Raw genomic sequence first — 13,488 nt, forward strand, 5'->3', positions numbered from 1 at the left:
TGATCCTTTCTTGTGTGGCCACATATCCATCTCAACATGCGCATCTCTACTAGACCTAACTGTTGGACATGTCGCCTTTTAGTTGACCAACATTCAGCGCCATACAACATTGCATGTCGAATCGCCATCCTATAGAATCTTCCTTTTAGCTTTTGTGGCACTCTCTTCTCACAGAGCGTTAGAAGCTTGGCACCATTTCATCCATTCAGCTTTGATTCGATGACTCGCATCTTCATCGATATCACCATCCCTCTGCAACATTGACCCCAAATATCAAAAGGTGTCCTTCTGAGGTACCACATGTTTGTCAAGTCTGACCTCCTCCTCGTACCTAGTAGTACTGAAACCACAGTTCATTTACTTAGTTTTAGTTCTACTAAGAGCTAAAACTGTTTGATTCCAAAGCCTGTCTCCATAGCTCTAACTTTCTGTTAACCCTCGTTCGACTATCCTCGACTAGTAACACATCATCTGCAAAATGCATAAGGAGCATGGAGAGCTCTCACTCCAGCAAGACAACCTAGCAGCGGGCGCCCCCGACCAGACATCAGCCGCCATAGCCATAGAAAGAAGAGAGGTGAGATTCAACAACTTGGGAGAGTGAGTTGTTTTGGAGAGAGGCGTCCACGGGAGCGCGCAGGAACCCGACGATGGGTGGAGCTTGGCGTGGCTGCGCGCGTGGAGTGGAGCAGCCGACGTGGCGTTGCGTGGACGTGACGTCGATGGTGGCGTTCGGCCCCGTGGGCGCATGCCATGGAGGGCTTGGCAGGCCGCGGGCGGGAGTGCGCCATCAGCATCCTGGCGGCCATCTAAAGCGGGGTTAGATCCGCTGACAGTGAAATGTATTTTTCTGGGCTATGCTTTTGGTCAGTAGGGGTATAAATGTGGTGTCCCTCTGAGAAACATAGATTTGGAAGATGGTCAAGAGGGGGAGAAGGTCGTCTCATACTCATGGTGATTCTGAGGGACTAACACTGATGATGATGATGCAAGTGTTGAAGTGTATATGTGGGTTGCCTAGCCCTTTCCATCAGTTCGGACGTTTGGTTGCGTTGGCTAGTGCATGAAGCTTAACATGGTATCAGAGCCCAAGGTCTTGAGTTCAAGTTCTGGCTGTCGCAGTTTATCCAAAAATTGTTGCTGCCCCCCTTTGTCCACATCTAGGCCTCTTGAGCCATACCTTTGAGTCTTATCCACGTGTTGACTTTCCGCGTCACACGTGAGAGGGGGTGTTGAAGTGTATATGTGGATTGCCTAGCCCTTTCCATCAGTTCGGACTTTTGGTTGTGTTGGCTAGTGCATGAAGCTTAACAACAAGCTCATCAGACACAATGGAACTGCCTATTGCGCTGCGAAAGGGGGCGCGCAAAGCAGTAAAGAAGGCTTTACCACTGGATGCTCTTTATGATCATGAAATTGGCAATTTTGTGCCTTGTGAGGCTTTATCTCCTTCCTACAGAGCGTTTTGTCTCTTTCTACAAACAGTGACAATCCCAAAGGATTGGAAGGCTGCAAAGCAAGATCCGAAGTGGCATGAAATGATGATAGAGGAGTTGGAAACACTGAAGAAAAACAAAACGTTGGCACTAACCACATTGCCGGCAGAAAAGAACATACTGAGTTGTAAGTGGATCTATACCATGAAGCAAAATCCTGAGAGAAAGGTGTAACGGTATAAGGCCAGATTGGTTGCCAGATTGCTCCTGTTGCAAAGATGAACATAGTAAGGATGCTGGTTTCGTGTGCTGCAAACTTTGGGTGGAAATTGCACAAATTAGATGTCAGAATGCCTTTTACATGGTGACTTGCAGGAAGAGGTATACATGGGGGAAGGTACGCAGGATGAATAAGTCTTTGTATAGACTGAAGCAACCGTCAAGGGCATAGTTTAATAGGTTCAAACTTGTTGTCTGTGGCTTGGGTATGGTCAATGTAATGTGACCACGTGGTGTTTTGCAGTCACTCTGATCAAAATATCACCATTCTTGCAGTTTATGTGGATTACATTATCATCACTGGAGATGATAAGAAGGAAATAGAGATTGAAGGGGTGTCTGAGCAAGGAGTTTGAGGTAAAGGATATGGGCAACTTAAAATACTTTCTTGGTTGGCATTGAAGTGGCCCGAACAGCGAAGGGAATATCTTTGTGCCAGCGGAAATACACCTTGGATCTCTTGACATTACGTATGCCGTGGGTGTGGTGAGCAGATACATTCATGAACAATGGAGTGGGCATCTCGATACTGTGCACAGAATCCTGAGATACTTGAAAGGCACTCCGGGTAAAGGGTTGTGGTTTGCGGAGAGTGGACATCTTGAGGTGGATGGCTAGAGTGACTCTTGATTTGGCAGTTGTCAAGATGATAGAATATCAACTTCTGGCTATTGTGTTTTGTGGGAGGAAATTTGGTGTCATGGAGAAGCAATAAACAGACAGTTGTGTCTAGATTAACACCAAAAGCCAAGTATAGAGCCTATCTCAAGGGCTGAGAGAGATTCTCTGGGTGAAGCACCTACTAAGCGAGTTGAAACTTCAGAGGAAGGGACTCTAGGGCTTGGTGTGACAATCAGTTATCTATAAGCATTGGTAATAACCTAGTTCAACATGATAGGACAAACTTCATTAAGGAGAAACTTGATGTTGGGATCATCAGCCTTGTTCATATCAGCTTTAGGCAGCGGATTGCAGATTGCTTGACAAAGGGACTGGGAACAAAGAACTATAAATTGGCTTGTACAAGATGTGGTTTGATAGATATCTACCATCCATCTTGAGGGGGATTGTTGAACCGGTATGGGCCAGGGTCCATCTCCACTTAGGGCATTTCTAACCGATCCCAAATAAGGCCGTAAGGGAGGATAAATTCAGTTATCCTCCCTTACAGCGCACCTAGCCTTCCCCTAACCGGTATAGTGGAGTAAAAATTATCCCCCACTGCCCAAAATCCCCCAATTTCCCTGAATATGCTCACTCCCGCCGGGGCCGAGTAAAACTGGCGGCCTCTCTTTCTCCCACCCTTGTTCCCGCCGCCGCAGCCACCATGCCCCGCCGCCGCCCCCGATGACCCTCCGGCCGGAATGGATAGCTCGGACCCTTCCCTTGCCCCCTGGCCACCGCCGCTGGCTTGTCGCCGATGGAAGCCACCCATGCGCCGCCGTCTGCCCCGAAGAAAAGCTTAGGGATAAAAAAACCCACTGGGTTCAAGCTCCGCCTCCAACCGCAGCAATGGTGGCCGGGGTGGCGGCCGCTTCTCCCGCAACGGACCGCTGCCCTCCCACCTCTACCGCCGGAGCAAAAAGAGCAAGAAAACCAACGACGGCGACGTCGGCTCTCGTCGAGGCGGCTGCGAAGAAGGCCACAACGGTGGCCCGTCCAAGGCTAGCGCCTTGTGCAGCTACTCCGGCTGCCCCTACGGCTACTGCTCCGGTGCGAGCGGCGGCCGCAGCTAGCACTAAGGGTCGCGGCCGCCAAGTGCTTGATGAAATGCCGACAAGGTAAAAAGAAAATGCTCTTTCGCATTTCGGCTGATCGGTGATTGTTGGTAGCCGATGGTGATCTAGTTTCTTTTTTCGTTGTCGTAGTGTGGAGATGAATACAGTCGAGTTCTTAGCATCTTTGGAGTCCTCGGCCACCATTGGACTTGATGAGGTCAACTATGACTCCGTTTGGTATCATTCGGAGGCGGCCCAAGAAATGGAGCAAGAGGGGGTGGTGGTGCATGCCATTGGTTGGCTCGATCCACAACATATACGTGCTATGTTTGTGGTGATTTTGGATCAAGCATTGTGTTTGACGTGATGCCTTTTGGGTGAACTTTGAATGTTTTTATTTGAAATTCGTGACGATGAAACTATATGTTATGACGGTTATGTTATGCATGTTTTAATTTTAATATCCTCATGATATATTATTGTATAGTGTTTGAAGTTGATGCGGCTAGGACACAAAATCTACACAATTTTCTTTTTACTCTCACTAACTATAGGGGATCGGCTAGGTGTGGCCAATGTCCACTAACTTTACTCCGCCGGATCCTCCCTTAACTTTTAGGGGATCGGTTAGAAATGCCCTTAGGCCCTGTGGTCTCTCCAGCATAAGGAGCAAGGAGAGCTGTCTCTCTAGCAAGACAACCTAGCAGTGGGCGCCCTTGACCAGACGTCAGCGGGCATAGCCATAGAAAGAAGAGTGACGAGATTGAACTTGGTGTTGTATTATCTACTCTGACTACCTTAGGCTGGGATAATTGCAGGATTTGGTATTAGTAGTGAGTATGTTTGGTGTCCTGTTGTGAACGAACATGTTTAAAACACTAGACAAACAGTCAGCACTTGGAAGTACTGTTTCGTCCAGATCGTGAGTTTCGGTATGATGACAATTTTACAGTGTATCTGAAGAACAACTTATTGTACTGATACTTTGTTTTTACAGTACATAAAAATGACTAAAATCTTGAAGTCTGAAACTTGGGAGTGTGCAGTGACTTGGTGGCCTATTTCTTAGGACTTAAGTTTACTCCATGGCGGTCTTGATGTTATGCATATTGAGGAAAATATAAGTGAGCAGATTTACTTGGGGATACTTCTATGACTTGAGGGCAAGTCAAAGTACAATTTACAAGCATAGCTAGACCTGCAGGAAGTTAACATCAGCCTGTACCTGCATCCATGAAAGAGCTTGTGATGCATATTATTTGCCTTCCACTTTCTGTACAATGTCAAGAAAAAGGCAAGCTGCAGTTTTTCAAAAATCAAAAAATGTTTCAGTTGACAATTTGGTAACAACTTTAAGATGTAAACACTAACACTGGTAAAGAGAGAATTTCAGGCCTTGTCTTGACTATCATATTTTAATCTAACAAATTCTTATTGTTGCTTTATGAGATCTATTTCTTGATATCCTTTTTTTGTGGCCACATGCAGTAACTCCTTGGCCTGAACAATATTTAGTAAAACTAATCGTCGAGGAGGAATAATATACATTCATCTAACTTTTCGTGAAGCAATTATAAACCTTGCATAGCTTTCACCTAAGATTGACAATATTATACCAGTTTCTGCCTAAGATGACTAAATAAGTTATTGGGTGAATCAAGTATATTGAATTATGTAAACAAGTTTTTTTTGTATATAGTTAAAACTAAAACACATTTTTCTAGTTCAGAGCAAATTCAACTCCATTGTATGGATTATTCCAGTTGAGAAATACATAATGGCTGTTTGTAACGCGTCATATGTGGGACCATCCCGTATTCACGAAGGCGCTGCACCTCACGATCTTCGGAGCTTCGCACCTCATCGCTGCCACCCCCGTTCATCTTTGTGGTCGTTGTGATGAGAACTTCTAGTGTTGTCGCTGATTGGCAAAGATGCTACCCTTGGTCATCAATGGTGTGCTTCCATACGTCGTCCCTTGCTTCTTCTCTGGTCGTCGTGGGTTGGTCCAGTGGTGGAGTTGCCAGATCCTCTGCCCCTGCCCCTTGTTGGCGTGGTACCGTCCCCCTATCGCCATCTCCACCCCATGCCTCCTTTTGGTTGTATTTTTGTCGGATCCAGCGAAGCGCCAGATCTGGTGCTCCCACATTCCCACTTGTCTGATTGTTGTTGGTGGCAGACCTTGGCTATATGCCGCATTTCATGACGTTGCTCCACGTGAGCCTCTCTTGTCTTGCAAACCGTGTTCGTCGTGTGTGTTCTTCATATTGGTGTTGGTTGGCACGGAGAGCTTCATGCACTTGGTCTGCTTGTTCTTGATGGCGAGCTTCTTCTTGGCGATGAGCATTGCGTTATTCTTCTCGGTGGTGGCTCTCTTCACTGGCACCTTTTTTTCGAGCTTATATTTCACATTGCTCATGGTCAAGGATGCGGTCTTGGGACCATTGGCACGGTGAGGTTGGGGATCCCGATGTTGCTCTTGTTCTTCATTGTGGCGGTGGCGTCGAGATCAGTGTGAACTTGAGTATTACGGTAGCTCGGAAGCATTTGTACTTGAATGTCGTCTTGAAGATGAAGAAGATGTAGAGGACTTGCGATTGTGGAACATTTTCTTGATTTTGTCTATTTATGCATCCAACTTGGGGGTTGAGGTAGTCCTTGTTGCGAGTTTCCGCTTCACGCAACTCGGCATGCAAGTCGGAGGTGAGGTTGTTAATCAGCTCATGCCAAGGTAATTTCCTTTTTGAATGGCAGTTCCAAAAAACGTACTTCAATGTCAAAAAAGCGTATTCAAGCCCTTGTCTGTGGTCCACTTGGAGCTTGTGGGTTCATTTTGATGTCCGTAGGGTGCTCCGCACCAAGGTTGAGTGATATTGGGTCGTGGCGGTGCATTCGTCTTCCATGATTTGGCCTTTTATTTTCCATCCGACTGGCTTTGGGGCACCTGCCTGCCTCTCCTTTGCTCCTCCGCCCCTGGTCATGTGTCGTCCTCGCTGTGGTGCGATGTGTGCTCCTCCCCAGTTCTTGCTGGTCCACCCATTGGTCCTCCTGTGACCTGGGTGGCGGCCAATCTATTGGCGTTGGGACGTCACGCTTACACTTGGGAGAATGGTGTTGGCTCATGGTTGTTGGCGGACCTGTCCCTGTGACGCTTGTGCTTTAGTCGCGTTTGTCATCGTCTTTGTAAGGGCATGTCCAGCCGTTCGCCCCCTCCCCCCCAAGGGATTGAAATAGCGCCGCTTGGGGGCTAACCGACGCTATTTTCGCTGTGGGGGCTCGGGTCCCCAACCGCCGCCCCAAGTTGGCCCCCAGACGCCGTTTTTCAAATTCAAATTGGGCCCAAATGTGAACAAAATAACTTGACTTTGGATGAAATTTAGGCGGTTTCATTCATATTTGTACAAATTTAAAGACACACATAAAAAAACTTTAAAAAAACTACGCCGCCGCCGGCGCCCCAAGCCTACTTCATGCCGAGGAGCTTGTAGAAGGCGGTGTCGTCGCCGTCGTCCTGCACGCCGCCATCCTTGCTACAGCCCTGCCCTGGATCTTTGCTGCGGACGGGGTTGGCCGACGTCGAGGACGATGACGCTGCCCTCCTCGCGGTCGCGGCGCTGCGCTGCGCGGCGATCTCCTCCAGAGCACGGCGCTGGTGCTCCATCTCCCGCACGTAGTTGTCGCGCGCCCATTTTAGGCTGGTTTCGAGGTCGGCGGCCATCTCCACGTGCTCTTGCTTGATGAGCACGGGCGGCGTCGCCGGCTCCTTCGGCCTGACCAGGCGAAGATGGCCGCGGGGAGGTGAAGGTTGGCGGCGGCCCTCGTTTATGATGGGGCTGCCGCTGCGGCTGCGCCGGCATCTCCTGGGGCTCGGGCTTGATGGCGGCGAGCCGCGTCGTGCCGGAGGAGCGGGAGCCGGAGGAAGAGGACGCCCCCGCCATGCACCTCGGCAACCAGGAGTTGCCGCTCCGGCACGAGAACGATGACACCGGGTACTCCAACGGCGGCTCGTTGCCGCCCTCGATGTGCTCGAGGTTGGCGTGGAGCGTGCGCCCGAGGATGCCCTACCACTGACGACGGCCGTCGGAGTTGTGGCGCCCCCTTGGTGCCGGAGCGCCGTTGGTGGACGCGAGCTAGTCGGCGTGGCGGTGCTGGAAGTATGCCGTCCACAGAGAGTGGTTGTCGGGGGCGTACTTCGGCTGCTGTCGCGCTTCCTCCGGCATGGATGCCCGGATTCGCGCGATCTCGCCGCGGCGTTCCGCGTCGGAGGACGGCGGGGGCACGGGGACGCCTCTGGCGCTGAGCCTCCAAGAGCCCGACACGCGCATGTCGGTGTCGGGTAGTTGGCCTCATGGAGAAGGCGCGCCTCCCACTCATGCAGATGGCGGCGGCGGAAGCTGTTGGCCGTTGCTCCATCGCCGGGGAACCTCTCCGCCATCGGTCTGGCTTGACTATGAAGGAGAAAGGGCGGGAGAAGGGCGGAGAAGGAAAGAAGGTGGTCGGCGGCGAGAGAGAGATGGCTGTGGCGAGGCGAGTGTGCGGCCAACGGCGATGAAGGCGGTTTTTATAGCGGCGAGGGGGCGGCAGCAGTGCGGACGCGTGGCGGGAAGGGGCGGGACGCGCGGTGATGTAGGCTGGAACCCTAGATGGCTGATCTTTCACGAAAGGAGCGGATCCCGCGATGAACACGAAGAACACGAGGGGAAAATCACAAGGGGAACACAAGAGAACACTCAAACCAACAAGTATGATCACACATGCGCTAGATCCATGAACACAAAGGGAGATACATGATCCACGATCAACAAGGGACGATACACGGTAACCGGTTCTTCTCCAAAGGAGGTCTTGAATCCAAGGGGATCTTCATAGAGGGGCCGCGGTCTCTCTCGAGAAGTAGATCCGATGTGGATGAGCGAGGTTCTATCTCTAATATGAGCTATCACAACGCTAACCCTAGCTAGGAGGAGGTCTATTTATAGTCTTAGTGCAAATGGGGACGAAGTGAGGGGATACATGGGCCTCGGGCCTGAATCCTGCTCGCAGACAGGTACCGGACGTCCGCTGGGGACCGGTCGTCCGGTGGCTCACGGGCGGCCGGACGTCCGGTAGTCGCCGATCGTCCGCTCGTTCTGGCTCGGATGCTGAAGTAGCGGATTTCCGGAAGTGGCCGGTCGTCGGGTGGCGTCGGACTTCCGCTCGTTTGGCTCGGGTGCGGGGTTGCCAGTCGTCCGGTCCGGGCCGGACGTTCGCTCGCTGTAGCTCGGCTGGGGCTTCAGGCGCCGGACGTCCGGTCCCGACCGGTCGTCCGGTGGCTGGGGCTTCTTCCGCAGCTTTTCTTGTCCTTCACGGTTGGTGTTCTCGCCGTCTTGTCCATTGGGTGTAGTCGCTCCGTGGCTCTTCTCCAAGTCCCTGATCGCACATAGTGTTTTCGCTTGAGGTAGTAGCCATGTCTCATGTATAGGAAATGATAGTTCGAAGAGGAGCGAGTTCACCTTATCTTCGATAGCCTTTGCTCTGCCCTTGTCATTGGTCCAAGTGGCGTCGTGGGAGACGTAGGTAGGTCCATGGGGATGATCTTGGGATGCTCCGCATCATCTCCCCTTCCTTGGGAAAGATCCGACCTCAGATCGAATTCTTCATCACCATGGTAGGGCGAAAGATCCTTGACATTGAAGATGTTGCTCACGTTGTACTTGTTGCGCGGGAGGTCGATCTTGTAAGCGTTGTTGTTGTAGCGTGCAAGCACCTTGAAGGGTCCATCCGCTCATGGTAGGAGTTTGGACTCGCGTTCAGTAGGGAAGCGGTCCTTACGAAGGTGTAGCCACACAAGATCACCAATGTTGAATACCATGGGTTGCTTGTTGATGTTGAGCTTGGTCGCAAGTCGTTGTACTTGGCGCTCAATGGTGTGTCTTGTATCTTCGTGCACCTTCTTGAGATGGTTCACACGTGCACTTGCGTCCATATTGATGCGCTCTTGTAGTGATAGAGGAAGAATGTCCAATGATGACAATGGGTTGAATCCGTAGACGACCTCGAAAGGGGACTTGCGCGGTTGTAGGCGAACTCGGCGATAGGTAGACACTCTTCCCACTCCTTGATGTTCTTCTTGATTAGCACGCGAAGTAGAGTGAAGAGTATGCGGTTGGTCACCTTCGTTTGGCGATCGGTTTGTGGATGGTACGTCATGGAGAAGAGTAGCTTGATTCCGAGCTTGGCGCATAGGGTCTTCCAAAAGTAGCTTAGGAACTTGACGTAGCGGTCCGAGACAATCGTCTTTGGCACTCCATGTAAACGCAATATTTCCCTACAAAAGAGATGGACAACATGTGAAGCATTGTCTATCTTGTTGCAAAGAATGAAATGTGCCATCTTAGAGAATCGGTCCACAACAACAAATACCGAATCCTTTCCATTTCTAGTTCTAAGCAATTCAAGTACAAAATCCATGCTAATATCTTTCCATGGTTGATATGGAATTGGGAGAGGCATATAAAAGCCATGGGATTGAGCTTTAGACTTAGTTTTGCGACATGTAGAGCATCGGTTGGTGAAGCGGTTGATGTCGCGAAACATCTTGGGCCAATAGTAGTTCTTGGAGAGTTTAGCGGAAGTCTTAGTCGCGTCCAAAATGTCCCATTAGTCCTCCATGACATTCCTATAAAAATAACAAACAAAGAGAAGACTCGGGGATGCAAAGTTTGTTAGCTCTCATAAGATATCCATCTTTGATGTAATAACGTTTCCAAGAGGTATGCGTCAAACACTTGGCATAAGGAATAGCAAAAGTCGGATCATGTGCATACAAGTCTTTTATGTGCTCAAAGCCAATGACATCCAATTCAAGTGAGTAACAAGCATGCATATGCGGGAAATAGCGTCCGCCACAACATTTTCCTTACCTTTGATGTACTTGATGACATAAGAAAAAGACTCAATGAATTCACTCCATTTAGCATGACGCTTGTTCAACTTGGTTTGACCCTTAAGGTATTTAAGCGTTTCATGATCGGTATGAATGATAAACTCATGAGGGTGAAAATAATGTTTCCATTAATGCAAAACTCGCACTAAAGCATATAACTCTTTGTCATAGATGGGGTAATTGAGTTGCGCTCCGGAAAGTTTCTCATTAAAGTAAGCTATGGGGCGCTTCTCTTGCGTTAACACACCTCCTATGCCATTACCACTAGCATCACAATGAATCTCAAAGGGTTTGTCAAAATTGGGTAAAGCAAGCACGGGAGCATGAGTAAGCAAATTCTTAAGCTCATTGAAAGCGGTATCTTGGGATGGTCCCCAAACAAAAGGCGCATTTTTCTTGCTCAAAGCATGCAAAGGTGAAGCAATGGTGCTAAAGTCCTTCACTTCAACCAAGGAAGCTACGCACTTGATGCAAGTTGGTTGGTTGTGGCCAAGTTTTGATAGCATTGATCTTAGAGTCATCAACATGAACACCCTTAGAGGACACAACAAAACCCAAGAAAACGAGCTTATCAACGCCAAAAAGGCATTTTTCCATGTTAGCATAGAGACGCTCTTTTCGAAAAGTTTGCAAAATGGTTCGAACATGGGTGACATGATCTTTGAGAGATTTGCTAAAAACAAGGATATCGTCGAAGTAGACCACAACAAACTCACCAATGTAAGGGTGAAACATATGATTCATAAGACACATGAAAGTACCCGGTGCTCCCGATAAACCCATAGGCATAACTAACCACTCATACAAACCAAACTTTGTTTTGAAAGCGGTCTTCCATTCATCACCCTCTTGTATGCGGATTTGATAGTAACCACTTTTAAGATCAATTTTGGAAAAGATAGTGGCACTACTAAGTTCATCAAGCATATCATCAAGGCGTGGAATGGGGTACCTATATCGAACGGTGATAGCATTGATAGGTCTACAATCGGAACACATGCGAAAGCTACCGTCTCGTTTTGGCACAAGAATGACCGGAACGACACAAGGACTCAAACTTTCGCGCACATGTCCAATGGTCTATGAGATGTTTTACTTGCCTTTGTATTTCTTTGGTTTCTTCGGGGTTGACACGGTAGGGAGCTTTGTTCGGAAGTGGTGCTCCAGGGATGAGGTCGATGCGGTGCTCGATGCCTCGTAGTGGAGGTAGTCCCGCAGGTAGCTCGTCGGGGAAAACATCTTGGAATTCCTGCAAAAGAGAAGACAACACTAAAGGTAGAGTGTGAGAGGTGTTAGCTTTTGGTGTGTTGTCCTTGCACAAGAGGACATAGTGTAGGACACTAGATGGGTTCTCACACACTCCTCTTATCTCACTTTTGGTGGCAAATAGAACTAAGTTCTTTTTTTCGCTCATCGTGGAGGCGCTCAATTTGGGCTTGTGGCGCTCACTCTCTTTTTGGTGGTTCGCGCTCTCACTATTCTCTCCATGATGGGTGGCTTGCTTGTCGGCGATCACTTGGCTTGGAGACATAGGACGAAGTACGTACTCCTTTCCTTTCATCTTGAAGATATAGTGGTTCGTTCGGTCGTTGTGGATGACACCTCTATCAAATTGCCATGGTCGACCAAGAAGAAGGTGGCAAACGGTCATTGGAACGACATCACACTCCAAAGTGTCTTCGTAAGCTCCGATTTTGAAGGAGACTTGCACTCTATGCTCGACTTGAATAGTGCCGGAGTCGCTTAGCCATTGAACTTTGTAGGGATGAGGGTGCTTCGTCTTGGGCAATTGGAGCTTGGAGCAAAGTTCTTCACTTGCTAAGTTATGGCAACTCCCTCAATCGATGATGACCTTGACGGACCTTCCATTGATGCCGGCCTTGGTATGAAATATGTGGCATCTTTGGTCTTCTTCTTGGTGATGTGGAAGGGTCAAGACCTTGGAGACAACGAGAGCGGGACTTGAATCTTCATCACAAAAGACTTGTTCCTCTTCATCGTTCACTTGCCGGTGCATGGCGACTTGCTCAAGTGCTTCCATTTCTCCTTCATTCATGGAGTCGTATGTACCATCGTCGTTGAGGATCATGGTCCGCTTGATAGTACATTCAAAGGACTTGTGGCCTCGGCCTCCGCATGTGAAGCATTTGAAGGAACTTGTCTTGACGGTCTCATCGGTTGGGGTAGATGATGATGAAGCTCTTGGCTTGAAGTTGCTCGTTGTAGGAGGATGACTTGAGGTTGTCGAAGCTTTCTTGTAACTCGACTTGTCGACGTTGCTTGTCGAAGGCTTGGTTGATGTAGAAGGTGTTGGAGTCGTTAAAGCTTGGGTGTTGGAGAAACCATAGGACTTGGATGAGAACTTGGCATACTTGAAGTCATCTTGCACTTGACGTTCCGCTTTGGTAGCTTGATGCACTAGCTCGATGAGGTTTGAGTATGGTTGAAAGTCGGCGATCTTCTTGATGGGATGATTGAGTCCATTCAAGAAACGTGCCATAGTTTGCTCATCATCTTCCGTGACATTGGCTCGTATCATTGCAATCTCCATGTCCTTGTAGTACTCTTCAACGCTCTTGGTTCCTTGCTTGAGTAGTTGGAGTTTCTTGAAGAGGTCGCTGTTGTAGTAGGTAGGCATGAAGCGTGCTCTCATAACATCCTTCATTTGCGCGCAAGTAGTGATGGGTGGTTCATCTTTTGCCTCTCGGCGCTCATTGACTTGTTCCCACCAAATGAGGACATAGTCTTGGAACTCAAGGGATGCCATCGCGATCTTCTCTTCTTCATAGTTGTGCAAGCGGAATATTTTGTCGACCTTCAATGCCCATGAAAGGTACTCTTCGGGATCATTGCTTCCATTGAACTTGGGCATGGTGAACTTAAGCTTGCCATAGCGTTGCTCTTCATTGTGTTCGGGTCGGGGATGATGACGTCCTTGACGAGGAGGATCGTCTCTCCCAACTTGCTCTTGCCGTGGAGGATTTCCATTGTCTTCTTGCTCTTGTTGAACTTGATGTTCTTGGCGAGCTTGTGGAGGAACTTGTCGAGCTTGACGATGCACACGAGCTTGATATATTCGTTCGTGAACTTCTTCGCGAAGCGCTTCTTCATGTTCACGAGCTTGTCGGCC

At 49.1% G+C, this 13,488-nt stretch overlaps 1 protein-coding gene across 4 annotated transcripts in view; it reads left to right on the forward strand.

The window, feature by feature from the left end:
• The window catches only part of LOC125555452 (maspardin), a 47,000-nt gene that overhangs the window by 23,958 nt on the left and 9,554 nt on the right, over nucleotides 1-13,488 (forward strand). The gene's annotated exons all lie outside the window — the stretch shown is intronic.

Source organism: Triticum urartu, chromosome 1, assembly GCF_003073215.2.
Source record: "Triticum urartu cultivar G1812 chromosome 1, Tu2.1, whole genome shotgun sequence".
NCBI classification, from domain to species: Eukaryota; Viridiplantae; Streptophyta; class Magnoliopsida; order Poales; family Poaceae; genus Triticum; species Triticum urartu.